At 36.8% G+C, this 20,965-nt stretch overlaps 1 long non-coding RNA gene across 2 annotated transcripts; it reads left to right on the top strand.

The window, feature by feature from the left end:
* The first annotated feature begins 8,461 nt into the window (after positions 1–8,461).
* Positions 8,462–18,129, top strand: LOC136855136 (uncharacterized). Of its 2 annotated transcripts, XR_010857922.1 has the most exons (3): positions 8,462–9,679; positions 10,073–10,163; positions 15,844–18,129. It is a non-coding gene; the product is annotated as an uncharacterized lncRNA (long non-coding RNA). The 2 variants fall into 2 exon arrangements; XR_010857921.1 differs by lacking the exon at positions 8,462–9,679 and having other exon boundaries at positions 9,755–10,163.
* Positions 18,130–20,965: the final 2,836 nt, after the last annotated feature.

The raw sequence follows: 20,965 nt of genomic DNA, 5'->3' as shown, positions 1-20,965 counted from the left end.
GAAAGCATTCTACTGACCTACAAATTGCTCTAGGAGTTTTGTTGAGAGATTCCAAGAAACTCATCAATCACATGTATGATTATGCAGTGACATGTAGCTATGATGAAGTGCAAAGATTCAAAAAGTCTACTGCTAGAGCTGTTTGTGCAGACATCAGCCTTCAGGGCATCACCAGCGCCAAGGACAGGTTAGTGCAAATAGTAGCAGACAATTTCGATGCAGACATCTCATGTCCTAATGGGAAGCTTTCGACTCACCCTTTAGCAATGATTGTTACTCAATTTGGAGGAGGTACTATACTTCCTGAACCAGCTACAATTAAAAGAATTGCCAAACATGAAATGTCAGAGCCTGTTCAACACAATGATGATGATGACCTTTTTGAATATGTCCTTGTGGGATCATAACCTGAAATGCCACAAGTGCCAATATCGCAATGGACTCCAGATATGAAGAAACTTCAAGCAGTATCTGATGCGAGGGCACAATCTTTAGACTTTACATTTTTCCATGGTGTTGAATCAAGAAAAGTTCCCAGAGTACAGTGGCTTTATCACAATACTGGCCCAAGAACAAGGGCACTCAACACAACCAAAAACAAGGGTAGTGTATCTCCCACTAATTAACCATCCTCCCGCTGATACAAGCATAATGACTACATGCTTATTAAAAGCACAACAAGTATCTTTAGCAACTGAGCAAGAATATGTTGTCTTGAATGCTGACCAACAGTTATACAAAGTTGCCCTTCATATTCAGTGGAATGATCCATTGACTTTCAGCAATGTCTCTTTACGACTTGGAGGAATGCACATCTTAATGAAATTATGTTGGATGTATTGGTGCTCTCATGGATAATTCTGGATTGTTGGAACTTCTCACTGGCCCATTCGGTGGAGTTGACAGGAAAAAAGTTTCCTGGCAATGTACGGGCACTTAGAATTCTCACAGAAGAGCTTCTCCATTCTGTATTTGCATCCTACCAGACAGAAACCATGGACGGACTCATTGCAGTGCTAGAAGAACTCTAAAAAGAGCCGAACTGCCAGATTATGGGTTGACTGCATGATAAAACCAGTTATGACAATGATGAAGTTTATCAGGGGTGAGCGAGAAAATGACTGGCCACTACATATGCAAGCCATGAATGAAAAGATGCCATTGTTCTTTGCTGCTGGCCATCAGACTTACGTAAGATATGGCTTGTATTATCTGCGAAGTATGGAGGCTATGCCTGAATATGTCAGAAAGAGTTTCTTGAAAGGTCAATACACCATGCGCCATACATACGGCATCTCCAATGGTGTTTGGACAGATATGGCCATTGAAACAACATACATGGTCGGTCAGGTATCATTGGGTTGACATTGAGACCTGAAAGTCTGAAAACCTGGGCCTGCAGTCTTCATATTTGCAACAGCCTAGTTACTGATCTAGATGGTATGAGAGAAGATGAAGTGCCAACTCAAGCGTGTCACAAGGAACAAATGTGTGGAAGGATACAGGCTGATCAGAAAGATAGAAATTCAGTCAGACAGAAAGTGAAACAAGCTAGCCACCCATTGGACCCAGATCAACATCCTGACGAAGGCCTTGTCAATATAGTCACTGGATGTGTACTGAATGACCCTCAAATCAATGTGGACAAATCGGAAGACATAGGCAAATGTGAAATGAAAGGTATGAAAGTGAATGGCCTATGTCATTTCACAAGCCTCTCTCCAAAAACGTGACAGCCATGGCTGTAAGAAAGACACAGATGAAGATTGGGGATACAGAAACAATATATGCCCGAGCTATGGGCTTACAATCAAGTCTCGGAGCCCTGAATACTTCAGTTCTTCTAAGCCATGAACTAGAACCGCATCCAACTTCAATCTTTGATAAGTCTGGCATGCGAAGGGTAGCTATGGCTAAACCTAGTTTGAAGAATTCTCTAAAGGTTGAAGTGTCAGCCAGGAATGTGGAAAGCAATGTTGAAGCAAAATTCCTTGACAAGACTTCTTAGATGCTTTCAGAAGACACATTCATAGGCACTTGAAATCGTGTGATGTTTACCTTGCCTTTGACAGGTGATATGTTATATCATTATTATAAAATGTCTTACTAGAGAGTAAATCAATAAATGTCATGATTGATAAAGAATTGCTTAAAGTAAGTTATATTGCATCTAAATAAAGGGAGATATGTTAATAAAGTGAAATAGCATGACCGATAAACAAGGTACTTCGATAACTAATGCAATATAAGTATATAGGATAACTAATGCAAAATAAGTATATAGGATGATACTTCCTATTAATGACATTTACAAATTCACTATCTATACTATAATGCATTTTGTATGGTTTCAGATATGATTATATATTATTGCAGGTACATTCCAAACAGTAGCAAGGAATCAACACGGAGCCAAAGAGCCAAGGGTACTACTAGAGTCTACTCTTTACGTTCCAACACACAGCTTCCACCTCAAAAAGTGCTTTCAACAGTGACCAAGAATAAAATGCAGTTGATTGATCTCATCTGTGAGGACCTGGTGGATCACAAAGATCAGTTTCAAGAGCATAGACGTGTGGTGATGGGAAAGCTTCCCACACCCACAGAGTTGTTCATGGGTAAATCCATTGTTTGTCATGATATGGAAACTTTGCAAGAAGAGGCTGATACTGTCTTTGTACAGCAGCTAGCTCTTATTTAGCCTCAATGTTCATTTGTTGTAGCAGATGACACAGACATTTTTGTGTTACTTGTACACTTCTGCCTTAAAAAAGAAATCCTTAGGAAGATTTATATGATCTCACCAGTGCAAGGTGGATCATGTATTGATATCCAAGCTGTAGTGCAAAGGCATGGTTCGTCTCTGTCAGATTTGTTACCAGCTCATGGACTTTCGGATGTGATACCATCGGGTCCTACCATGGAATTGGGAAAACTACTGTATTGAATATCCTAAGGTCAGGACAATATCCAGTGAGTTATCTTGGAAACACTGACAAAAACCTGCTTGATGTTATTCCACAGTGTACAGCATTCATGTTGGCCTGCTACAACCAGTCTGGGTGTAAAACTATGACAGATGCAAGTGCGCCTAAGTTACAAACATTGCCGCCAACAACAGAAGCATTTAGTGAAAATGTTGCATGAGCTCACTTGCAAGTTGCAATTTGGAAGAATGCTCTACAATCACAGCCTCCAAATCTAGATCCCACAGACTTTGGATGGCATAAAGGTGACTGACTGTTTCCTGTTACTGTTCCTCAAGGTGTTAGGCCGGCTCCAGAACAACTACTCGAACTTATAAGATGTTTTTGTTATGGAGGAATGCCTTGGAGTACACAAAGATGTGGATGCCGTAGTAGTGGCATTGTGTTCAGTCTTCTGTGTGTGTGTTGTGGAGGTGATGAGTGTTGGAACAGTGAACTAAATGATTCTGATGGTGACGGGGATGGTGATTCCAGCACATAATGTATACTTTTGTATTTTTTAGAACATATATTTGTGTTTTTATTATTTTTTACCACCTTAAGAATTATGTGTTTAAGTCATCATTTATATAAAGTGTTGCAAAGTGTACCCTTCAGTATAATAAGCATACAATTTGGAATTAAGAAAAAAATTAAGATGATGGATTGAAGATTGTAATAATGCAAGTTCTTTATGGCAGCCATCTTGGGCGCCATCTTGAATATCGTAAATTGCCCAAGGGTAAGATGGCCACACCCACCTGAGTATGACAACTTGGACCCTATAGTAAGATAATATGAAGAGGAAAAAAACTGTATCTCACAATGTCCCGGTTAGGTAAATTTATGGGGTCCTGCTTCCTGACTACTTTGTTATTCTGAGAGATATGAATAGTAGAAACCCTCGTTGGGGTGATATAATTACCAATCAAAGAGGAAATTTCCTCTGTTCCATCATAGAAAGTAAAAAATATGGAAATCCTAAACACAGGGGAGTCTACACATTGTCATATTCAATCAGGCACATTGTCAGCAACTGACTTGTTGTATGCAGCGATAACTGCCTTACTGACTTCAATTGGAGAGTGATAAATGATAATTCTACCAGTGACCATTTTCCATTAGTAATGAATATAGCCTCAACGCCTCCATCTTCAAGGTTACCTAAATGGAACATTGGTAAAGCTGAATGCGTAACATTCCAGGAACACAGGCTCAACAGATGACTTGGCTAATGACTTTTCCTCTGAAGATGATGCTCTTGATTTTTTCCATAAAATTATATTTTTGGCTGTTCTTCAATCAATACCTAGGACTTCTGGCATATCCATTTGCCAACCAGTTCCCTGGTGGACTCGTAAGTGCAGGAAACTCATAGAACTGTGAGTTCAGCTTTCACCAGATATTGCAGACGAAATTGTGAGCATTTCTGTGCTGAATTTTGAAAAGCAAGAGCTCATTTCCGCATGGAAATTAAAGAATAAAAAAGGAATCTTGGACAATTTTCATATCTTTAAATTCAAAAACCCCCTCTGATTTTAGTTTGGAAGAGAATTAGAAAAATAGCAGGCAAATTTACTCCTTGTCAACCTCTAGTTATCAAGACCAATGGTCATGAAGTGGAAAATCCCCAGTTAGTGGCAAATGAGTTTGCTAATCATTTTGTTAATGTTGCAAATGAAAACGATGACAGACCCTATCCTGCTCAGAGAAGGGTACTGGAACAAGTAGAAATTTATTTTAATAAAACAAGGCATGAACGTTGCAATATGGGTTCATATTAACCCTTTGATTTCGGTTGTAACGTATACGACGCATTTAATAAACTGGCCCGGAACACTGTTGTGTCGTATAAGAGCACCGGTAATTTCCTTTTATGTGAAGGACTGATGATTGAAATACTGGCCTCTTTTTCTTGATATGGTAACAGTCTGTCAGTTGCCATACAGTGAATTCATATAAATTCACGTGTTTCCCTAAAATTCATTAGTCTTCATCAAGATGTCACAGGAGGACGGGTCAAGGGTACGACATCCTCGAGTTGACCGCCGGCAGATCGAGAGAAGAGCTCTCGACGAGGATAACTATTTTATAGACCTTCTCGACTCATTTTCTGGATATGAAAATGAATCGGATTTAGAAGGAAATGAAATGGATAATTATGGTCCTGGTACAAGAGACAGTGATGAAATATCAACCGACAGTGAAAATGACGAAAATCTGCCACCTACAAATGAAAGCCAAGGTGTCAAAAGAAGGCGGAGACAGCGAAGTGACCCAGGTGATGAGTGGGAGTGGGCTGCCAGCAATTTCCAGCCCAGAGATTTCATATTTGACAGCAGTGGCAGTGGCATTACGTCGAAATGTAATGTGAATGAAAATTCAAAGGAAGTAGACTATTTTTTTGAATTTTTCGACAACGAATTTATGGGGCTGATTGCTGAAGAGACAAACCGTTATCAGAGATTCCTTGTTGATACGCTAGGAGATGCAGTGCCAAAGTATTTGCGAAAATTTGCTCAGGTTACTGTGGAGGAAATGATACGGTTCCTTTGTGTGATTATGATCATGTCGCATATAAGTAAACATCGCATCGTAGATTACTGGACTACGCTTGAGACATTCGAGACAAAAGGAGTGAGAAGGCTGATGGCAAGGGACAGATTTCTTCAAATTCTACGGGTTCTACATTTCGTTGATAATTCACAAGAAACAAGCCCAGATAATAAACTAAAAAAATTAAACCCGTGCTCGACAGTGTGCGTAGAAAATTCCGGGAAAAATTTCAACCTTTCCAGGATTTATGCATAGATGAAAGTTTAATGTTATGGAAGGGAAGGCTAAGTTTCAAGCAGTACATTCCAGATAAAAGAAGTCGATTTGGAGTGAAAATATTTGAACTTTGTGATGCCAAAACGGATTATATTGTCGATTTTATAATCTATACTGGAAAAGATACAGAGATATTGGTAGATGAGGATCTAGGGGTATCTGGTTCTGTGGTAAAAACATTTATGGCCTCGCATCTCGGAAAACATCACATCCTGTATTTCGATAATTGGTATTGCAGCCCAAAACTGCTCAAGTATTTGGGCGACAACGAAACAGGAGCATGTGGAACAGTCCGGAAAAATAGGAAATTTATGCCTAAATTTCCTGATGTGAACAAATCTGAGATTTCGTCTCAAAACTGCAATGGAATATTAGGTTTAAAATGGCAGGATAACAGGACAGTGTATATGTTATCTTCAGTACATGAAAATATAATGGTAGACTGTGAAAAAGGTGTCGACCAGGGGAATTTGTGCAAAAACCTGCATGCGTTGTTGACTATAATAAGAAAATGCGGATTGTGGACAAGAACGACATGCTTATTAGTTCTGTGAAGTGTATCCGTAAAACCACGAGATGGTACATAAAACTATTTTTCCGTCTGCTTGATATGATACTAGTAAACTGTCATCACTTGCATGGATTTGTTACTGGCAAGAAAGGGTCATATTTACAGTTTTCTAAGTCAGTCGTTCTGCAGTTGATTGAAAGGTACCCTCCAGCACCTAACAAGATAATTACCCGCACCGTAATAACGCAGCCAAGGCGGCTAACAGAAAGACACTTTCCTGATCCAGTTCCCTCAACAGAAAAACAACTGCGACCTAGACTAAGATGTCGTGTGTGCTCGCATACATCCCGTAGGCCCAAGAAAGGCCAGCAGACATATTTCATGTGTAAAGACTGCAATGTAGGACTATGTGTCGCTCCTTGTTTCAGAGAATACCACACACTTCTGAATTACTAGAATTCTGTCGTAAAAGTTTTGTCAAGATTATTATGTTCAGCTTATTAAATATTCAGATTCATAACCATTTGTTATTCACATTGTTTGATTTCATTCAACTTATGTCATAAAAGCTTCTTCCAATCATATTGAGTCTTATGTGTTTATACATTTTCTGATTTTGTTTTTTTTATCTACAGCAAAAAGATTTTTGTAAAAATAAATGTTGAAATTCATCCGTATTATAATTTTCTTCATCAAATTATGGCTTTAGTCTTTAGTGAGAGAGAGAGAGAGAGAGAGAGAGAGAGAGAGAGAGAGAGAGAGAGAGAGAGAGAGAGAGAGAGAGAGAGAGAGAGTAAATTACTATTTTGCGTTTAATGTTCCTTTTCTGTCCTTTGAAGACTGGATATCATAAAATATAAAATGAGTCGGATGTAATGTAAATCTGATAATCATGGTATTGATGATTTATGATATATGAGAATAATAATAACAATATAATAACCGTTACCATGAGATTAATGAATATAGACAATGTTGTTGTTATTATTATTATTATTATTATTATTATTATTATTATTATTATTCAGAAGATGAACCCTATCCATATGAAACAAGCCCACAGGGGTAACTAACTTGAAATTCAAGCATCCTAAGAAAATGGTGTTCATTCGAGTGAAATAACAGAAGGTGGTAGGAAATACAGAAAGAGGAGATCAGTTATTAGAAAACAGATGTACTAACAATAAATAAATAAAAATGTAAACAAAGTATTAAATACAAGATGTATTGCATAAGGGTAGTAATGCATTACATTCATTTGAACTTTTGAAGTTCCGTTTGCAACACATCCTCAGTAAAGAGGCTGTTCCACAGTCGTAAGGCGTGAGGAATAAAGGTCCCCTGGAACTGAAAAGTTCGAAGGCGAGGTACATTTACTGCACATTGATGCTGCTGTTCAGCGAATCTGGTTGCCCTCTCTCGGCAGGAACAGGGGATCAGGGATCAACTGAGAATGTGAAAGATATGTCAAAATACAACTTATGAAAAAGTGACAAACAAGAGACCATCCGTCTATAGTCCAAGGCATAGTTGCCAAAGAAACCTTCCACCTCGAACCACTCTAAAAGATATAAATCTCTGGCAGAAGCAGACATCTCCCGGAGAACAGTATCCTAGTAAAGGAAGGACAAATTACCTAAAAATGTTGCACTGATTTAATCACTCATATAAGTATATGAGGACTTAAGAACAATACCCAACTTTCATGCGGCATTTGCTGACATTTTCATTAGATGTTTCTCAAAAATAAGATGTAAGTAAACAGGTACCACTAGAATAATTGAAGGAAAAGAAAAATATCTGTAGAAAATTATAACAGAATAAAATGATCTACAAAACCCAAGTATGAGATTCACTGATCAGGGATTATGAAATGAGAGAGAGAGAGAGAGACACGATGTTGATAGTTTAAAATGATGAGTCATGGGACCAAGTAAATTGAAGACTAACCATAACAAACCTCCAAGATGTGGGAAAGGAAGGAGGAGTTAGAGGATAGGTTATGAAGCGAAAAGGTCAGCAAAATTGACCTGATTTGTCCTTGCCAAAAGTGGGAGTTAAGATTGAACCATTAAGAGTAAAGTAGACGTCCTCAAGGAGGCGGAGTTTTATTCAACATAGGTCCAGAGTTCATTCTGATCAATTTTTAGCCAGAGTTACTTGAAAACCAAATTGGGTAGGATTGTGTCACTCGCTCCTCTCTTAACATCAAGAAATTTCTAAGTCCAGTGTGGCTGGCCGTGTGAAATAGTTTAGTGTTAAGAATAAAACTTATGAAAAACCGTGCCCGGTGAATACTTACCCCCTCCTGAAAAGTGAAAAATATTAATAGACAATTTCAACCTAACTTACCGAGTCCCCTGCGTTACTATCAAGTGAAAGTCAACAGAAAGAGAGTCATTCATATGTGGTGCAACGCAAAACAAAGAAAACTAAACCGCATAACAAAATAATGGTGGCAGTTTCGGAGGATTTCGCCCAGCGCACATTTGAAAAACATTAAAGTTCACGGCCCTAGAGAAATTTACAGAGACTGAGCAGTGACGGCGCTAAAACTAACTCTCAATTTAACAGCGCAAATAATCTCAAGACGGTCTTCAGCACTAGAAACACCAATACAACATCAACACTGTAGCAGAAGGGAAACGAAGCAGAACGAAATATTCAAGAAGCAGTGAATCTTTTTGCGTCGATCGGAATGAAAAATTGACAGCGGTAAATCTCTGCCTAGTTTGAAACTTCCGAACATTCGCATAAGATCAACCAGAAATTCAGTTTAATAATTATATATGAACATAATAAGAACAATAGTAATAATCACGGCATAGAACAGCGGTGATTTTTATAAGAAAACGAAATTTACGAAAGAAAGAATCAGCAACTCGCCCTATACTACGCCGATCGCAGAAGCGGAGAAGACCAAAACAAACTGTGTTGGCGGACGTATGAAAGTCGCTAATATCTACGTCAGTTCAGTGAACTTTTCTATCGTCTACGGACTTAAATACACGAAATTCCCAAAATTTTTGGTCGCTAAAAGGGAGACTTAGCGAAAAGTAGCGGTAGCAGAGCAGTGACGACGACGGCGACGAATGAGAGCGGAAGACGGCGACGAAAGAGAGTGAAGAATTCGGAACGGCGATAAAGTTTAGAAGTCAACGCGTTGATAACCGCCTCCGGAGAAAGGGAAGTGACGCCTTCAATCAACAATTTGGAAGGGATTCCAAAATTTTTCTTCGCCAAATTCAGCAAGTACGGACTGGAAGTCGGCCGAGCTGTGCCGAATTATCGCTGGATGCTAACGACAAATTGCGCTCAAGTGCAATCAGCGCGATCTTCAAGTGCAAGGCGACACGAAGCTAATTGAATAGTAAACATTCATTCCTAGTATCGGGGAATTATCAAGAGAATTTTTTTTTCTCTGTGAATAATTAAATTTTTTTGTGTGCGTGAAATTTTATATATAATTATTTTTCCCTGCAGTGCGCAAATAATTTTTTTAACATAAATGATTTAAGTAAATTATTTTTTTTTTGAATAATATTCTGAAGAATTTTTCCTTATTGTTGTACGAAGGAAATAATTTTTTTTTCATATTTAGTAATTTTTTTACGAAATAGAAATTTTCGTTCACTTGGTGATAGAGACAATTCTGTTTAAATTATTCTATCATAATAATTTTTTTTGTTAAACACTTGGCGCAGCATTTTGCAGTGGAACCCAAACAATTGTATACATAAATACTAATATCAGACTTTTTCAGATTGAGAGAGTCCTATGAAGGAATGAGTTAGGAAAAATTTGAATTTTTTTGTATAGAGGGATACAGTCAACTCAGCAAACATGCAATTGAAGTAAGTACCTGATTCTCAAATTTATTTTTTTTTTTTCAATTTTTCATTCTTGGAATCATTGAATATTTTATGAATTAATATGAATAACACTTTGGACGAAGTTATCTCCCGACTGCAACAGACAAGAAGCGAAGACCAGACTCCATATAACCTAAGACCTGTACCTGAACGACTTTCTAGACCAATTGATCCTAGTAATACTAGACCCAGACGTTCTCGTAGTCAAGGTCCCCCACTTAGTTTACCGAGTGCGCCTAACCCTTCAGTTGTAACCACTAACCCAATAACTTCCATTGTACCTAGAAATCCCAACATGGCGCAAGCCACCGTAATAACCCAAGCCACTAGATTTTGTGGAACGGTAGACCCAAGTAATGTAGATAAAAGTAGATTAGAAGAATATGGTGTAAATCGATGGATAGCAGACACAGAAAGCAGAATTTCAGCTGCTGGTATCACAGATGAGAGAAAGAAAATAGATGAAGCACTCTTGTATGTTAGTATGGAACATGGTGATGCACATACAGTTCTTCATTCAGTACTTTTTAGGAATATTACTCTGTTTAACGAATTCAAGAAACAGTGCTTACAATTTTGGCAACCAGAAGCACAGAAAGATCCATGGTATAACATAGGAACTTTCCATCATCAGAAATATGAGGGTAATCACTTAGTTTTAGCCACTAGAGTAGAAGAAGCTATAGATAGAGTGACGACAGATATGAAAGCTGTAGGAATTGTTGTTGGAAGGAAGGATGAATTTGATGATGATGAAACAGATTTAGCTAGTATATCCAAGGTACTTAGATATATGTCATTAGGACCAATCTACGATGCTTTGGGTAAGGAAGAAAGAGTAGCCTTAAAGAAGTACTGTGATAGGAAGCCAAATGATGGAATTGTACAAACTTTGATGTACATAGAAAGGAAAGTAAAACAGAATTCATCAAGTAGTAGTGCAGATTTTACGGGAACCGTAGCTAGTGGAAACCCAAGAAATAATAGCAATCAGTCCAATAGAAACCAATCAGGGCAAGCTAGGTCTAGGTATCAGGGAAATAGAAATTCGTTTGATAGAAATGGTGGGAACAACAATAGGAGATTTAATCAATCAAATAGAAACAATCAAGGTAGGCCGCCAAATAGAGGTAACAATGGGAATACCACTGGAACTAATGGAAATAACAGTGGAAATAACAGGACTCCTGGACAGAGGGGAGCTAGTCAAGGCCAAAATTCAGGGAATAATAGGCCACAGTTCAATAGGCAGAGACAAAGTTGTGGAAATTGTGGTTATAACAACCATACAACACAGAATTGTAGAAGAAACAAATGGTGTTCAATTGCAATAAGACAGGACATTTGATCCAAAACTGTTGGTACAACAAACAGGGAAATTCTCAGGGTCTCAAAATAACCAAAGTACTCAGCCTAATAATCAGAATACCTCCCCAGTAACCCAAATCAAGGGGATTCTCAGTGACAATCACAGAGAGTGCAGCAGAAAGGTCCATCCTTACAGAAAGAAATAGTGACAGTGAATAAGGATGTGTCCCCAACAGACATTACTCAAGTAATGAAATAGTGTTTTCTGTAAAGAATTTTAATACGTGTCAGGAAGAGTTGCCTATCATACAAGTACACTTAGAAGGTGTACTGAGTTCCATATTGTTGGATACAGGCAGTACTGTAAGTATCATAGATAAAGGCACTTTAACAAAACATATAGGTTGTGAGCTTTCCCAAATGAGAGAATCCTATAGGACCATAAAGGGGATCGCTGGAAAGCAAATAAGGGCTATAGGCAATGTCAATTTAGAGATAGAAATTCTAAATAAGAAATACAGGGAAGAGTTTGTGGTGTTGGAAGAGAAATATTTTCCAGCTCAAGCTCTATTTTCCTTCCAGGCTATGAAAAGATGTGGAATTGCACTAGATTGTAGCAATGGAAGAATCACTATCAAGGAAATTGATAGAGGAAATGTTTGCTCTCTTGAAGAAGAGGAACAGTTTCAGATAAACTTGATCACTTTACCTGAGACAGCCTCATCTGAAGAAGTAGACATCCAACAGATAGAAATAGAATTTAATGCTAACCCGGGTAGGACAGTGAGTAGAAATTCAATGATAGAAGAAATAGAAGAAGATAGACAAACTACTTTTAAAAGCCTAGAAGCCACTCAGGAGGAATTCTCAGATAGCAGGTATGAACCTGATAACTCAAGTGCACGACAAGTAGATACCTCCGAAGAACTTAGTTCTTTTTCCCAACCTGACGATCCTGACACGCTAATAGATTGTAGTCACTTAATAATAAGAGAAGATACGGAAGAGAAGTATCTCAATGAGGTGTTGCTGTTAGGCAACCTGAAAATGACAGAGCTAGGTTCTGTGATACCACAAGATGAAAGTTCAGATGATACTGATGTCTGTTACACTGCCGATGCACAGAATGCAGAAGAGATCTGCTTAGTTAGTACTGCCGATGATAATCTTGTAAAACTCAAATTAAACAATAGCGTTATACTGCATCCACAAGGTCTGACAAAGGTTTGTCTTAGAATTGTAACAGATAAAAACCTAGGTGATACAGATGTGTTATTAGTTAATGAAGACTTACCAGACTTTGTGAAAATGGACAATTCCTAGTAAGACTTAATGGTGGAAATTGTACGACTTATGTGTATAATTATTCTGACAAGAGACTAGAATTGCATGCCGGCATAGAATTCTGTAAGGGAATTGTGATTACTAACCCTTTACTAACCCTAAGTGAAAAAGCATTTGTCTCTGTAGCTGACACAAGAGTTAAATTAGAAGGGAAGTAAATAATACAGATTTTCCTCATTGTAGGGACAGGTTAATACAGATATTAGAGAAATATAGGAGTGTTGTAGCAGTAACAGGAGATAAGTTAGGAAGGACAGATGTCCTGCAGCACAAAAATAGTCATAGAAGATGGTGCTAGACCTTTTATATACCTAACTACAAACTTCCAATAAGTCAAAGACCCATTGTAGACGAGATGGTTGAAGAGATGAAGGAAGATGGAGTTGTAATACCTTCTAAGTCACCTTATAATTCACCTTTACTGCTAGTTCCAAAGAAAGACGGTACATGGAGGATGGTAATTGATTACCGTAAATTGAATTCCCACACCATCCCTGATCGAATGCCAATGCCAGTCATTAGTGACATGCTAGCTCAATTAGGAGGTGCCAAGGTTTTTTCTAGCCTCGATTTACTGAGTGGATATTGGCAAGTTCCTCTCGATGAAGAATCCAAGCATCTCACGGCATTCAGTACTCATAAAGAACATTTGCAATTTGAGGTAATGCCGTTTGGTCTTACTTCAGCTCCTTTAACGTTTGTACGTTTAATGCTGCAAATCTTGGGAGATGTTGAAGACGTATCGGTTTATCTTGATGATGTAATAATTGCTAGTAAGGATGTAGAGAGTCATTTCAAGACAATAGAATTAGTATTAGATAGGCTCAGAAAGGCCGGTTTAAAGGTAAAAATTAAGAAATGTCAGTTTCTGAAGAAATCTCTAGAATATCTAGGACATGTTATCAGTGAACATGGTTTGAAAATGCAAGAAGGAAAGATTAAGGCTATTGTGGACTATCCAGCCCCAAGAAATTTGAAGGCACTAAGAAGATTCCTAGGTATGGTAGGATATTATCGACCTTTCATAAAGGGATTTGCTACCATAGCAAAACCATTAACTGAGTTAACTAGGAAAGATGCTAGCTATGAGTGGAAAGATGAACAGGAAGCAGCGTTCAAAACACTAAAGGATATGTTGATAACAGATCCTATCCTAGTTTATCCAGACTTCGAGAAGGAATTCTACTTAGCCTGTGATGCTTCAAGTACAGGACTAGGTGCCGTCTTGATGCAAAAAGGATAAAACAAGGATGAGGACTGTATACTATGCCAGTAGAGTTTTGAATGCAGCTGAAAGAAATTACAGTACAACAGAAAGGGAATGTTTGGCATTAGTCTGGGGATTACAGAAATTTAGACACATTTTGCTAGGACATAAAATTAATGTTCTTACAGATCATAAACCCATTTGTGATCTTTTCAAGAAAAGGGCTTTTACCAATAATATGAAGTTCAATAGATGGTTCGTTAGCGTATTAGAATTTGCCCCAGAATTTAGATACATACCTGGTAGATATAACACATTAGCTGACGCCTTATCTAGATCACAAGAAGAGAACGAGAAACAAGAAACAATTACCACTCATAATTTCGCCTTCAGTTGTCAAATCACAGACTTAGATTTAGACAAAGTTCGTCAGGAACAACAAAAGGATTCTAGAATAAAGGAAGTAATTGGTAACCTCTTGCAAGGTGAGAAAAATTCAGAGTTTCAATTGATAGATGGGTTATTGTACAAGACTTCAGACGAACCAAATGCTTGTTCACGTTTGTACATTCCTAATACACTAATACAAGACGTTTTAGAACTAACCCATTCATACAAGTTATCAGGACATCCTGGAATTAAGAAAACATGTAGAACAATCACTAGAAACTATTTTTGGCCTCGATGTAGTGAAGATGCTACTCGATTTGTTCAGAATTGTACCCTATGTAATATACATAAGGGAATGTCAACGTCAAGGCTCCTCTGGAAATGTATCCTTCAGAATTAAATCCTTTTCAAGTAGTCACAATGGATTTCTTAGGTCCATTCCCGAACACCATCAGAGGAAATAAACAGATTTTAGTTTTTCATTGACTATTTGACCAGATACGTAGAAATTGTTCCAACTAGAAACAGAGAAGCATCAACGGTGGCAGAAGCCTTTAAGTCTAGAATTATAACCAGACATTCATGTCCTCAAGTTTTGCTCTCAGACAATGCTGCTGAATTTACTAGTGACATTCTAACAAAATTGTGTGACTTTTATGAAATACAGAAATGTCAAATAACAGCATATAAGCCAAGCTCAAATGGAGCAGTAGAAAGAACAAATCGCAAGATAAAGGATGTTCTGAAAACATTGGTAACCCCTAGCACTGAAGACTGGGACTTGACTCTCGAAGACATACAATTTACTCTAAACAACACAGTAAATGAATCAATAGGAGAAACTCCTCATTTCCTATTGTATGGCTACCAAAAGAGAATGCCAAATTCACTTTTGGATGATGCCGCACCACCCAGACGTACGTACAACTACGAGGACTATATTGCTTGGAAGACAAGACGTACGTGACGAGACCGTTAAGTCACCAGGGCTAGATTAAAGGAGTTACATAAAAAATCTAGTAAGTATTACAATAACAGATCCACCATACCCTCGTTAAAGGTAGGACAACAAGTTTATGTACTCAATCATGTTCTTGAAGGACCTAATATTAAAGTATCACCAAAATTTCAAGGTCCATATAGAGTTTTAGAAGTTTTGAAGTTGAATAAATTCAAGTTAATGCATGAAATTACCTTGAAAGAATCCATTGTACATTGGAACCACATTAAAGTAGTTCATTCAGAACCTTGGTCGTCTACCCAGTTAAAGGATTTGTCCAATAAAGATAAGATAGATAATAAAATAGAATCTTCAATGACCCCAAGGTATAATTTGAGAAGAAGGTAATGGCAAGTGCAATGGTAAACAAATGTAGTTGATAAGATTTTTACTGCTTAATAACATTATTTCAGCAAATGGATTGTATGGTGGTTGGCAGTGAGTCAAATTGTGAACTCACTCGTACAACTAAGAAAGGGAGCCATCATCAAGGAACATGGCAAGGTTAAGATGATACAGGACCTAGCCATTGTTAAGATCCAGACGGACTCCATTATCGATCAGAGAGAGCAGTTAGTCCAGCTGAGCAATCAGATACAGGCAGGATTACAAAGTGTCCAAGATAGAAATTTGTACGACATGCTCTCCAAGTTGCAGAGGGACATCGATAGTGTTATGCCAAGGAAAGTAGTAAAGCGATCACTCATACCCTTTATAGGCGTCGCTTTACACAATCTCTTTGGAGTGGCGACCGATGGTAATGTTGAAAGGCTAAAGGAAAGAGTGGCACAACTTGAAAATTGGGCTTCTGAGCAGGGCACTGTCTATAATAAAGTAATAGGAAATGTCAATCAAAATCAGAAAATGATCACAGTGCTGAAAGAATTTGTGAATAGTGCCCTCCATAATGTTTCATCAGAAATTGCTAGAATCCATCAAACAGAAATGATGGAGCAACTGCTCATAGAAACAAGTAATTTCCTTCTGGAATACAAGGAATTACTCAATGCAATCATGATGGCAGGTAAAACCTGCTGTCGCCTTTTCTGATAACCCCTAGTGAAATTGAAGCCATTATTCAGAAATGTGTTGTGAACAATCACTTGAAGCCACTAGTAGAAAATATAGTGGACTATTATGGCCTGATAACAGTGAAAGTGGTAGCCAATCAAATCATACTAGTGATCCCTTTCAACAATCCAGACGTCAACTCATTGATGTCAGTCTATCCATTCCCAATGGTAGTAGATAATAAGTCCATTGTACTAGAAGGAACAGTTCGACACTTTGCCTTGCAGCATGATTCTTTCCTAGTGACTGAAATTCCCGAACATAAATTCAGGAATGTGTCATGCTTAATGATGGTGTATATGTTTGTAACATTGTGAATTTCTATGAACCATTGAGTGCTCTTCATTGCCTAGATGATCTTGTAAACAACAAGAATGGTAAGAACCATTGTAAATATATACCGTTTACAGAAACTTTCAAGGCTCAAATCATTGATGATGAAATTTTTGTGTTCTCAGCAAACAGATTGAATGCTAAGATTGACTGTAAGTCAAACAAAACAGAAGTAGTTTTCATTAACGTACACTCATTTTCATCTGCTTGTGAATTGGTTATTTTACATAATTTGTATTACAAACCTACAGTCTTCACGACATACAGTTTGAATTTCAGTAAAAGTGTACATCAGTTTGCAGTTATTAACGAATTTCAACTTTCAGAACTGGAATTGGAGACATTCACAAAGCTAGAAGAGGTTCATACTTTCTTTCATACATATAAGACCGAGATTTCTCCTATTATGTCATTCATAAATGTCATTCTTTTGGTACTGTTTGCTTTCATTTCTTTTATAATTGTCAGGAAATTGATACTGAATAAGCTTACCATAATCAAGGACATGATGGACAGAATCCTTCCTAGAGAGTGATAGCGTTTACCATTGACTTGCACTTGAACATTTGATGATTGATTTTTTTTTTTTTACAATTTATGATTGATAACCAGAGAGTAATAGGCATTTGATATATTTACTTTGCCATAATTTTTCTGCATTTAGTTTGAGTATTTGATATATAATTCATGCTTATATTGTTTGTGTTAGCACTATGATGCATTATAATATTTCTTGCATTTATTGCTTGTTAGTAGAAATTATTGAAATTGAAGTAATTGACTATAGTCAAGTTGAGTTGGTTATCTACTTGCATTGTAGTCAATGCAGGTAGGTGACCGAGTGATGTTATGCAGTGAATAAGTATGAGATTCACTGATCGGGATTATGAAAGAGAGAGAGAGAGAGACCACGATGTTGATAGTTTAAAATGATGAGTCATGGGACCAAGTAAATTGAAGACTAACCATAACAAACCTCCAAGATGTGGGAAAGGAAGGAGGAGTTAGAGGATAGGTTATGAAGTGAAAAGGTCAGCAAAATTGACCTGATTTGTCCTTGCCAAAAGTGGGAGTTAAGATTGAACCATTAAGAGTAAAGTAGACGTCCTCAAGGAGGCGGAGTTTTATTCAACATAGGTCCAGAGTTCATTCTGATCAATTTTTAGCCAGAGTTACTTGAAAACCAAATTGGGTAGGATTGTGTCACTCGCTCCTCTCTTAACATCAAGAAATTTCTAAGTCCAGTGTGGCTGGCCGTGTGAAATAGTTAGGTTAAGATTAAACTTATGAAAAACAGTGCCCAAAATACTTACCCCTCCTGAAAAGAAAAATATTAATAGACAATTTCAACCTAACTTACTGAGTCCCCTGCGTTACTATCAAGTGAAAGTCAACAGAAAGAGAGTCATTCATATGTGGTGCAACGCAATACAAAGAAAAACTGCAACAAATAACATATAATATATATGATATATATATATATATATATATATATATATATATATATATATATATATATATATATATATATATATATATATATATATATATATATATATATATATATATATATATATATATATATATATATATATATATATTCTATATATATATATATATATATATATATATATATATATATATATATATATATATATATATATATATATATATATATATATATATATATATATATATATATATATATACATGTTCATATGTATTAATCATTTTTTTGTAACAGGAATTTATCCAATTTTTATTTTTATAGGGATAGGTGTGAGTATGTGTTTGTATTTTACATACACACACACACAAACATATATACATATATATATACACTTATATATATGTAATTAATTGTATATATATTACACACACACACATATATATATATATATATATATATATATATATATATATATATATATATATATATATATATATATATATATATATATAACTGAATCACGAGAATATGGAACGTGATGAATATATAAATAAAGACAATTCCACGAAGGAAAGAGAAGCAACAGAGTATTGCAAGGCTTTTCGACGTATTGTCCTTTACTTAGCAGACTCGTTTCTCTTTCCTTTCCTTTCAAGGGCATTGCCTTCATATATATATATATATATATATATATATATATATATATATATATATATATATATATATATATATATATATATATAAAAATATATATTTATATATATATATATATATATTACTTTTATTCTGTATATATATTCAATTAAATATATATATATATATATATATATATATATATATATATATATATATATATATATATATATATAAATATATATATATATATATATATATATACATATTATATACATACATACATACATACATACATAACATATATATATTACATACATACACACACCACACAATTACACATTTTGATCAGCAATGTGATTTATAATATTGATCCCTAGTGAATGTGGGCGAGGTGGCAAAGTGTGTTTACATGTCACATGCAAGTGTGACAGACGACGCGCGTAGGTGGCATTTCAGATGCACGTGTCCTGTTGACAGAAATGAACTGCTTTGTTTTCAGCCGCTGTACCCTCCACCTTTGTCGAATTTGGTGGGCGTGACCGTTGGAATATTAGCTTGAAAATGGGCCCCAGGATTATCCCAAGCCCTGGCAGTCTCCAATTCCTTGTTTCATTGACAAATGCGGATTCTGGAACCTCCCTTTTTACTTGGGCTAATACGATTTCCATTCAAGGAGGTTGTTTCCACTTTCCCCTGACTTTTGACCGCCATCGTCAATCAAACATTGAATTGGAATCTGTCCGAAGGACAAGGGATAATCCCAGGCCCTATTCCCAAGGTAGTATTCCAGCGTTCAGGGCCACCAAACTCAACACAGGTGGAAGGTAAGCAAGAGCAGAAAATAACGACCGGTCATTTCCATCAAAAGGATTCCGGCATCTCACGTACCACCCGTCTCAGCCATGGAAATACGATTGTCACCTTCCAAATGTCCATATTCGCTAGTGTCCAAAATGTATTGTTGTGTCGTGTAATCATTGTTGCCTTCCTTGTCATGGATTCATATATATATATATATATATATATATATATATATATATATATATATATATATATATATATATATATCTTATATATATAGGCCTGTGATATAGATATACCTTATAGCATATATATATATAATAATATGTATGTTTATGTATATATATATATATATATCCTATGTATGTGTGTGGTGTGTTTGTACATATTGAATGTGTATGTATGTATTGGTGATATTGAGATGCACTCATGTGTTTTGACAGAAATGACCTGCTTTGTTTTCAGCTCGCTGTACCTTCCACTTTGTCGAATTTGGTTGGCGTGACCGTTGGAATAATTGCCGATTTTGGAATATTCCTTTATTACTGGCAGCTTATTTATTTGTGTTGTTACATTAATTGCATAATATCTATATCACGGATCGCTACTATCACAATATTATCATATAAATAAAACAGGTTAATTTGCAGCAAAACAACAAATACAAACGCTATTACAATGATTGTTTACGATTTCGTGCGCCTGGTAGCATGCTACGGGTGACTACCGTCTGAAAACCCTCCGGATTGTGGTAAGTGTGAGGTCTCATCTCGGCCGTAATCAAAGGGCTAATGAAAATTAAAATAATTAATAATTTCCCATATTTTGGTAATCATAGAATCAACTAAAAACGATTATTAAATAAAATTATCTAAAAATAAAAAAAATCCTAGGGTGGGTCTGCCCAGACCCAACTTGCACCAGATAGGGTTAAGAGACTGGCCAGTCTTGGAGGCCTTTGGGCCTCATCCTTGAAGTTCTTGGGCCCTCTCCAGGCCTGCTTCCCCAGCCTGGCAGGATACCTGCCTTCCTCCGAGGAAGCAGCCTCTGGGTCGGACCCTTCCCTTCAAGGCTGCCCTCAAGAGACTGGCCATCCTTGGAGGACTTTGGGTCTCATCCTTGAAGTTCTTGGGCCCTCTCCAGGCCTGCTTCCCCAGCCTGGCAGGATACCTGCCTTCCTCCGAGGAAGCAGCCTCTGGGTCAGACCCTTCCCTTCAAGGCTGCCCTCAAGAGACTGGCCATCC

This window comes from Macrobrachium rosenbergii, chromosome 30 (assembly GCF_040412425.1).
Source record: "Macrobrachium rosenbergii isolate ZJJX-2024 chromosome 30, ASM4041242v1, whole genome shotgun sequence".
Taxonomy (NCBI): Eukaryota; Metazoa; Arthropoda; class Malacostraca; order Decapoda; family Palaemonidae; genus Macrobrachium; species Macrobrachium rosenbergii.
Note: the sequence above shows the minus strand (reverse complement) of the source record. Positions and strands in the feature narration are given on the sequence as shown.